The 9,873-nt window shown below is 39.3% G+C and overlaps 1 protein-coding gene across 4 annotated transcripts in view; it reads left to right on the plus strand.

Annotated features, from left to right (window-relative positions):
• The window catches only part of LOC115216354, a 396,571-nt gene that overhangs the window by 7,219 nt on the left and 379,479 nt on the right, over positions 1–9,873 (plus strand). The window lies entirely within an intron of this gene.

Consider the following 9,873-nt stretch of genomic DNA (forward strand, 5'->3'; position numbering starts at 1 on the left):
AAACTGTATTTTTTACTTGTTTCAGTCATTAGACCATGGCCAGCTGGGGCACTGCCTTGAAGAATTTTTAGTTAAATGAATTGACCCCAGAACTTTATTTTTATGCCTGGTACTTATCCTATTGGTGTCTTTTGCTGAACTGCTAAGTTACAGGGACATAAACACATCGACACCAGTTGTCAAGCAGTGGTGGGGGACAAACATAGCTACAAAGACAGACAGACAGACAGACAGACAGATAGATAGATAGATAGATAGAGAGAGAGAGATATGATGGGCTTCTTTCAGTTTCCATCTACCAAATTCATCCACAAGGCTTTGGTCAGCCTAAGGCTATAGTAGAAGGCACTTGCCCAACATTTCTCACAGTGGGACTTAACCTGGAACCGTGTAGTTGGGAGTAGGGTTTTTGAATGAATAGTCAGTGGAAAGTTTGAAATGTTAAAAGAGAGAGAGAGAATGGTGCAGCTTCATTCAGATTATATTTCCATGAAGAGTGAACATCATTATTATTATGATCATTTAACCCTTTTATTACCATATTTCTGTTGAGATGGTCTGTGTTTCTTCTACTTAATTTTTAAATATAACAAAGAATTTAGTAAAATAACTTAGTTATCATTAAGCTAGTGTTAGGAACATTAAGATTTGGAGGAAGATTTTAATTAAGAACTTTTGAAAACGAGACATTTGTACTACTGAGCCAGAGGCGGTTTCAGCCGGATTGGTATCGAAAGGGTTAAAGCATCAGCTGGCAGAACCGTTTGTGCACCGGACAAAATCTTAGCAGCATTTTGGCTGTTCTTATGTCCTGAGTTCAAATTCTGCTGAGGTCGACTTTGCTTTTCATCCTTTCGGGGTTGATAAATTAAGTACCAGTGAGATACTGGGGTTGATGTGGTCTACTAGTCCCCCCCCCAATTTCTGGCCTTGTGCCTTTAGTAGAAAGGATTATTATGATTGTTTTAGCTTCCTCTTTTCCGTCCAGCTGGGGGGAACACATACGCCACAGAAACCAGGCCCATGAGCCTGGTTAGGCTTGAAAAGGGCGCATAAATAATAATAATATATATATATATATATCTCAAGAAGAGATGAGCGATGGTCAGAGTCTGCTCCAGCTAGCAATATATTGTAAACCAGCTGGCGGAAGATCTGCTTGGGGTTAAACTAGTAGTAATATGGAACAGCCACTTTGTGGCAATTAACTTTACTTGTTAGTATAGTTACTACTCTCATCTCGAGATTTTACAACTAGCTACTTTGTTTGTTGCGAATAAGTGACTGATGGTTGCTTTGTTTACAATATATTGCTAGCCGGAGTGGACTCTGGCCATTTCTCTGGTGACCAGGTGTTTGTGTCTGAAGATGAGCAAACTAGCTCGAAACTGAGTCAGTCTCATGATCCTGTCATCTGCTGGGGGATGGCAGGGGTTTGTTCCCCTATTGGCAATGTATATGTACTGGGTACAGTGCTGCACCGATGAGCTGGTGGAAGATTTGCCTGGGGTTAAACGAGTAGTAACACAGGACAGCCACTTTGATGTGAGGAGTAACTTTATATATATATATATATATATATATATATATATAATATATATATATATATATTTATACACATATACATTTATATATATTAAAAATTTTGGGCTTCTGTGACTGACAAATTTCATGGAATAATGTGAAATTCAAAGCAACGTTACATAATTCTAAATAGTGCCATCATTTCTAGCACAGAATTTGTAGTAGTAGGAAATGAATTTAATCTTTTCCTTGATGTTGGTGTCAAATAACCAGAACAGAAGTATAGTGAAGAATATGTTAGTTATCTTACTGCAAATGCTCTCTACAACTTTGGTTAGTAGTATAATTGCCTAATTTTCATTTGCAAAATTGTTTTATGTCTGTTTATTATTGCAGAAGAGATAATTGCTTCAAATTGTTGGATCCAATTCTTCATAATTTGTTTCCTAAAACACAAACAGATAACATAGTAATTTGATTGAGGATAGGCCTCCAATATGTGTGGCACATGCCTGAAGGTCTAGTTAGCTGTTTAGACCTATTTCCAGCAGCAGTTCATTTCGTTTCTAGCTTGAAAAAGATGACATTCTACTCACATTCTAAAAGCTGTTGAAATGATTTAAGTTATGTTGAAGAGATCTATGAATTTTTTTGAGCTTTAAGTGTAGTTTTTTTACTTTTTATTTTTTACTGAAAATTAAAAGTGGAAAATTGTGACACAAACTCCTACTTTGCACTTGTTGAATATATAATATAAATCTTCAATCTAGATTGTGGTTGGGTATTAAAGGCACCAAGTGTTGCTTGTTAGCAATAAAAATGTATGATAAGAATGGTTGATAAGAATTGAATGAAGAAGTGTCACGAGCAGGCAATAGATAGTTAAGAGAAAGAAAGAGAGACGCCAAGTTATAGATAAATCCTATTGCTTTAGTGAAATAATCAGTGCCCTATTGGTTTCTGTGCAAAAAGCAGACTGGCTTGTGATTATATATGACTTGTGTATATCTTCCTACTACATGGCATTGGAAGTGGACATAATTTTGTTGGCTGACAAATGAATTTTATAAATATACTTTGCTCAGGTGTTTCGAGAAGATGGTTGTTATCTATAGGTAATCAGAAAAGCCACTTGATTGCTATACAATGTGTAAAATTAATTAAATAATTGCTGTGAGTTATTAATACTTAAATGAAATTAGAAATAGACTGAAGAATATGGAATGAAATACTTGAGTGACCTAAATGTGTTTATGCTAATCACAAGAACCAACTGTCATTTGCAAAGTGACTACGTTAACCACTGTGAATCAGCTGTTAAGAGGCAACATCTCCAGGCAATCCTGTTCATGGATAGATGCTTCATATTTTCATGATATTAATCTCTTTTTTTTACTCTTTTACTTGTTTCAGTCGTTTGACTGTGGCCATGCTGGAGCACCACCTTTTGTCGAGCAAATCGACCCCAGGACTTATTCTTTGTAAGCCTAGTACTTATTCTATCGGTCTCTTTTGATGAACTGCTAAGTTACAGGGACGTAAACACACCAGCATCGGTTGTCAAGCGATGTCGGGGGGGGGGACAAACACAGACACACAAACATATGCACACACACATACATATATATATATATATATATACATATATATGACAGGCTTCTTTCAGTTTCCGTCTACCAAATCCACTCACAAGGCTTTGGTCAGCCCAAGGCTATAGTAGAAGACACTTGCCCAAGGTGCCACGCAGTGGGACTGAACCCAGAACCATGTGGTTGGTAAGCAAGCTACTTACCACACAGCCACTCCTACGTCTATAATGTTAATGTTAATGTCCTGAAAATGTATGTCTTCATTCTATGTTTGGGGCAAGTTTGGCTCTTTCTGTACTTGTACTGTTCTGCAGAAATAATAATAATAAATAAATGCACCCTTTTAAAGCCTAGCCAGGCTCATGGGCCCGGTTTCCTGGTTTCTATGGCATATGTGTTCACAGTGTTACTCATTTTTGCCAGTCAAGTGGATTGGAGCAACGTGAAATGAAGTGTTTTGCTCAAGAACACAACGCGTCGCCGAGTCCAGGAATTGAAACCACAATCTTACGATCATGATGCCGATACCCTAACCACTAAGCCACGTGCTTCCATGTTCTACAGAAAACCAGACCAGAAGAATAATCTATTTTCACGAAATATATAATTGCAATTATGAGACTCAAATTAAAGGCATTTCTGTTTTTTTTCTTCATTTTGATAACTGGTAGGGTGGAACAATTTAAAAATTACAATTGATATTGCTGTCAAGTTAGTCTGTTGTTTCGTGTTGTTTTGTTAGGCATAGGCTTGGCTGTTGTGCATACAGAATTTGCTTCATACTTAACCATATGGTTTCAGGTTCTACTCTTCTGCATGAAACTTTGGACTAGTATTTTTGTCTTCTGCTGTAGACTCCTGGCTGACCAATGTCCTGAATGGAAGATTGTCATATATGTTTACACACACACACACACACGCATTTTAGTGAGTCTGTTTACATTCCATATGACATTGCTTGACAATTTATAAGCAAAACGATGTCGTTTTCACATCAAGGAACAATACTTGTTCTTGTGTGTGAGAAAGAGAGACGACACACACACACACACGCATACACACACACACACATACACACACACACACACACGATGAACTTCCAGCTCTTTGTGTTTTGAGTTCAAATCCTACCAAGGTTCCCCTTTGCCTTTCATACTTTCGAGATTGATAAAACAAGGTACTTGTCAAATTCTGGGAATGATGGTATTAACTAACCCTTTTTTCTCAAGATTGCTGGCCTTATATCTAAATTAGAAACAATTATTATTATTATTATTGATTAGCAAAATTAGAGAAGAGAGTCAGACAAATCTGTTGCAGTTTTAGCTATGTTTCTTTACATTATGTTTGAATCACATCTCATGGTTGACTTTGTCTTGTGGTTCATCCTTCCAAATCAAGTTCCATTTCAGTATTGCAGTTGAGTTATTTTGGTGTACTCTTCTGAAAAATTTCTTTGTTTTTGTGTTTATGTTAGACTAGCAGTATCGCCCGGCGTTGCTCAGGTTTGTAAGGGAAATAACTATAAAGCATTTTTAGAGAGTTATAGCCAAAAAATAGCAAAAAAATGATGGTAATTTTTTTTTTGAGTTAAAAAAGGTGGAGTTGCGTCCCCTAGACGGTCTGTGGTTTGGGTTTCTGATTCTCGACCCCATGTCGAATTTATCGATTTTTTTCAGAACTGGGGGAACTTTTCAAAATTTTCGCTGCGTTAGTTTTGAATTATGACATTGGGCTATGTGTGTGTCAAGTTTCATCAGAATCGGTTGAAAGCCGTGGTCAGAGTGAGGGTACGAGAAAACAGACACACAGAAAACGCACAGACAAACTGCCGTTTATATATAGAGAGATATAAAAAATTGGTAGAATTAGTAAAATGGCAAACAAAATACATTGTAGTATTTATCTTTTATTTTTTACCTGTTTCAGTCACTAGACTGTGGTCATACTGATGCACTGCCTTGAAAATGTTTTAGTCGAATGAATTGATTCCGATACATCTGTTTTTAACCTTGGTACTTATTCTGTCAGACTTTTGCTGCACCACTAAGTTTTAGGGACATAAACACACCAACATTGGTTCAATCAATGCTGGGGGACAAATACAGACACAAAGACACACACACATACATAATGGGTTTCTATAAGTTCTCATCTACCAAATCTTCGTACAAGGCTTTGGACAGTTCAATGCCCTGGTAGAACACATTTAGCCAAGGTGCCCTATGGTGGGACTGAACCTAGAACCATGTTGTTGGGAACCGAACGTCTTAGCATACAGCCATACCTGCATTTGTATCTTTACATTCTGAGATCAAACTCCTTTAGTGTCAGTTATCTTTCATCCTTCAACAGTCAATAAAATAAGAGCCAACCAAGCATTGGGATTGAGTTGTTTGACTGTTCCCTCTCTCTAAAATTTTTGGCCTTCTTCCCATGTTAGAAATCATTAATATCATTTGGACTAAATGCCTTGTGGTATTTAGTTATGTCTCTTTGAATTCTGCCAAAGTTGACTTTGCCATTAATTCTTTTGGCATTCTTAAAATAAATCCCAGTCGAGTATTGGAATCGATATAATCATTCCTCTAAAGCATCCTATATTTGAATTGAAGACTGTCTCCTCCCCCAAATTTTTGGCCTTATGCCTAGTGTGTACCAGAAATAGTAGGGAGCCTGAAAAAATGTGAGTACATGAAATTATGAACAGATCCAGCATGACAAAATAATTTACTGTATATCCTTTTCTACTCTAGGCACAAGGCCCAAAATTTTTGGGGAGGGGGCCAGTTGATTAAAACAACCCCAGTACACAACTGGTACTTAATTTATCAACCCCGAAAGGATGAAAGGCAAAGTCGACCTCGGCGGAATTTGAAATCAGAACATAAAGACAGATGAAATACCTATTTCTTTACTACCCACAAGGGGCTAAACACAGAGAGGACAAACAAGGACAGACAAATGGATTAAGTCGATTATATCGACCCCAGTGCGTAACTGGTACTTATTTAATCAAACCCAAAAGGATGAAAGGCAAAGTCGACCTCGATGGAATTTGAACTCAGAACGTAGCGGCAGACGAAATACCGCTAAGCATTTCGCCCGGTGTACTAACATTTCTGCCATCTCGCAGATATAATTACTGTATATCATGGGATATAAAATGCATTCTTTGCTCCCTAAAATGTCCCCCTTCCCCCGTCCCAAATTACCTCAGGTCGTATATGTGAAGTTGTTTTAAATATTACGTACTTTAATGCACTAAAAGCTTTTTTTACCTGAATATGTACTACTGAAATTGGGGGTACATCTAATATGCCTGTGCATCTTTTATGCCATCAAATATGGTAAGTTCAATTCACGATCACAAGGCTCTGGGGCTTGAGCCTACATTGTGGTATCTTAGAAAGTGTCTTTAATGGTAACCTTGGATCAACTAAAGTGTTATGAATAAAATTGGGTAGACAAACTGTGGAAGGCTGTCAAAATAGATTCTGCCTGTAATTCAAAGCTCCAGCCTTGTCTCTGTTTGTCTCTTCTTCTCACACATACACAGTGTTATGCCAATTCTGCTTCCTGAGGTTTATTTTATGGTTAGCTGTGTCTATAGAATACTCAGCTATGTTATATACTAATTTATTGAGCAGTAATTCAGTTGATCAATTAGCTGAATGCTTTTTACCAAAACTAGCAGAGAATCATTTTCTCTAGTTTCATGAATGAATTCAAATCTTCTCAGTGTCAACTTAGATTTTCATAAATCTGGACTCAGTTGGACAAGCACCAGTCATGTAATAAGATCAGTTGAATCAACTGTATATATGCTGCACCACCAAATAATGACTGTGTGTATCGTCATCATTCATCATCATCATCGTTTAACGTCCGCTTTCCATGCTTTCCATGGGTTGGACGGTTCAACCGGGGTCTGGGAAGCCAGAAGGCTGCACCAGGCCCAGTCTGATCTGGCAGTGTTTCTGCAGCTGGATGCCCTTCCTAACGTCAACCACTCCATGAGTGTAGTGGGTGCTTTTTACGTGCCAGACGAGACTGGCAAATGGCCACGATCGTATGGTGCTTTTTACGTGCTACTGGCATGGAGACCAGACAAGGCTGGCAACAGCCACGATCGGATGGTGCTTTTTACGTGCCACCGGTATATAAATCATAAATCTAGTTTGCTTTAAAGAAATGTGGTAGGGGATGAGAGGGTGGGGGTGGGGGGCGAGAAGTAACATCATCATCATCATCATCATTTAACGTCTGTTGTCCATTCTGGCATGGGTTGGACGGTTTGACTGGGCTGGCATGCTGGAAAGCTGTGCCAAGCTCCAGTCTGATTTGGCATGGTTTCTATGGCTGGATGTCCTTTCTAACGCCAACCACTCCAAGAGTGTAATGGGTGTTCTTACATGCCACCGGCACGGGTGCCATTTGTGTGACATCGGTATCTGCCATGATGGCAATTTTGCTCAGCCTGATGGGTCTTCTTCTCAAGCATGACATAATGCCCAAAGTTCTTGGTCATTGCCTCCGTAAGGCCCAGCACTCGAAAGGAACTCAGCCACTTTGGCCCCATGAGGCCCAGTGCTTGAAAGGAACTCAGCCACCTTGCCTCTGTGAGGCCCAACACTTGAAAGGAACTCAGCCACTTAAGGCCCAACACTCAAAAGGAACTCAGCCACTTGCCTCCATGGCGCCCAATGCTTGAAAGGAACTCAGCCACTTGCTTCCATGAGGCCCAACACTCGAAAGGAACTCAGCCACTTTTCCTCCATGTCATATGGCTAAAATCTAGATTATGGTCCCTTGTAAGAAGTAACTCTCTCAGCAAGACATGCCAAATGCTTGATAGTAAAGAGATTTCAGAAATTGTAAACCATTGAAATACCGGTTTCAAATTTTGGCACAAGGCCAGCAATTTCGGGGGAGGAAGTGAGTCAGTTACATCAACTCCAGTGTTCAAATGTTCTTTTTTATTATATTTACCCTGAAAAGATGAAAGGCAAAGTTGACCTGGGCGAAATTTGAACTCAAGCATAAAGACGGATGAAATGCTTCTAAGCATTTCACCTAGAGTGCTAACGATTCTTCCAGCTTGTCACCTTAGGATATACATTGATAATGATTTCAAATTTTGGCACAAAGCCAGAAATTTTGGGGAATGGGTTTAGTCAATTTCATGAACCCTAGTGTTCAACTGATACTTATTTTATTGACCCTGAAAAAATGAAAGTCAAAGTTGACCCGGGCTAATTTGAACAATGGACAAAATGCCACCTAGTATTTTGCCTGGTGTGCTAATGATTCTGGCCAGCTTGCTACCCTTAAACCATTGAAATATTAAAATGCATACTTTTGAGACTATAGACTCAACAGTCTTGACTGACTGAACTGGAAGAATGCATATACACATCTGTTGAAGGTGGCTGCAGATGTCTCTTGAATTTATATTATATAATCTCTTAATCAACAATTCTATTGCTTAAAGTTAAAATTAAAATTATACTCCCTCCTAAAACATAACTCTATCACTTAAAATTAAAAATGAAATTCATTTGTACACCTGATTACTTCAAGTTAAGATTATAGTTCCCCCTTCATAAACAATTGCATTGTCTGTCAAACAAAAATAACTTATCATCATCATCATCATCGTTTAACGTCCGCTTTCCATGCTGGCATGGGTTGGACGGTTCAACTGGGGTCTGGGAAGCCAGAAGGCTGCACCAAGCCCAGTCTGATCTGGCAGTGTTTCTACAGCTGGATGCCCTTCCTAACGCCAACCACTCCATGAGTGTAGTGGGTGCTTTTTATGTGCCACTGGCACAGGTGCCAGACGAGGCTGGCAAACGGCCACGATCGGATGGTGCTTTTTACGTGCCACCGGCACGGGGACCAGACGAAGCTGGCAACGGCCATGGTCGGATGGTGCTTTTTACGTGCCACCGGCACGGATGCCAGTCGGGCGGCGCTGGCAACGGCCACGTTCAGATGGTTCTCTTACGTGCCTCCAGCACTGGTATCTCAGCTACAAATTCCATTGATGTTGACAATTGTAGTTGTCTCCCCCTTATGTTGCTTGACGTATGCCGTTTGTCTACATCCACATTCTATAAAATAAGTCCCAAAGTGCTGGGGTTGATGTAAATGACTAAAACTCTTGAAGACAGGGAGGTGCTCTGCTATATCTTCAGTCCAATAGCAAATCAGCAAAAGTATATCAGATCTATGTTTAGGCGGATAATTAACTATTTCACAAGTCGTTGTGTGTGCAAGTATATGAGATGGTAGTTGTATGTAGTTAGGACTACCATGTAGTCTTAAGAAGCTACATGTATGTAGTTAAGAAGCTGACTTCCCAAGACAACTATGTCTTGGATCCAGTCTCACCGTGCGGCACCTTGGGCAAGCATCTACTACAAACCCAGGCTGACCTAAGTCTTGTGAATGGATTTGGTAGATGGAAACTGAAATAAACCTGTTGTGTATGTGTGTATTATATAGATTATATAATATATATATTTATTGTATAAATTATATATGCTTCAAGCAGGAAACCTTGGGTAGCTTGTGGACCTGTGGTTTTTATTATAACATTATGTATGTATTATATGTGTGTGTGTGTATGTATATCAGCCCTCAGCCCCCTCTTATTTGTCATAGTCCTCTAGGCAATAACAGAGGAATTCAAGACAGGTTGCCCCTAGGAACTCCTCTATGCTGATGACCTTGCCGTCATAGCAGAATCACTACC

This window comes from Octopus sinensis, linkage group LG10 (assembly GCF_006345805.1).
Source record: "Octopus sinensis linkage group LG10, ASM634580v1, whole genome shotgun sequence".
NCBI classification, from domain to species: Eukaryota; Metazoa; Mollusca; class Cephalopoda; order Octopoda; family Octopodidae; genus Octopus; species Octopus sinensis.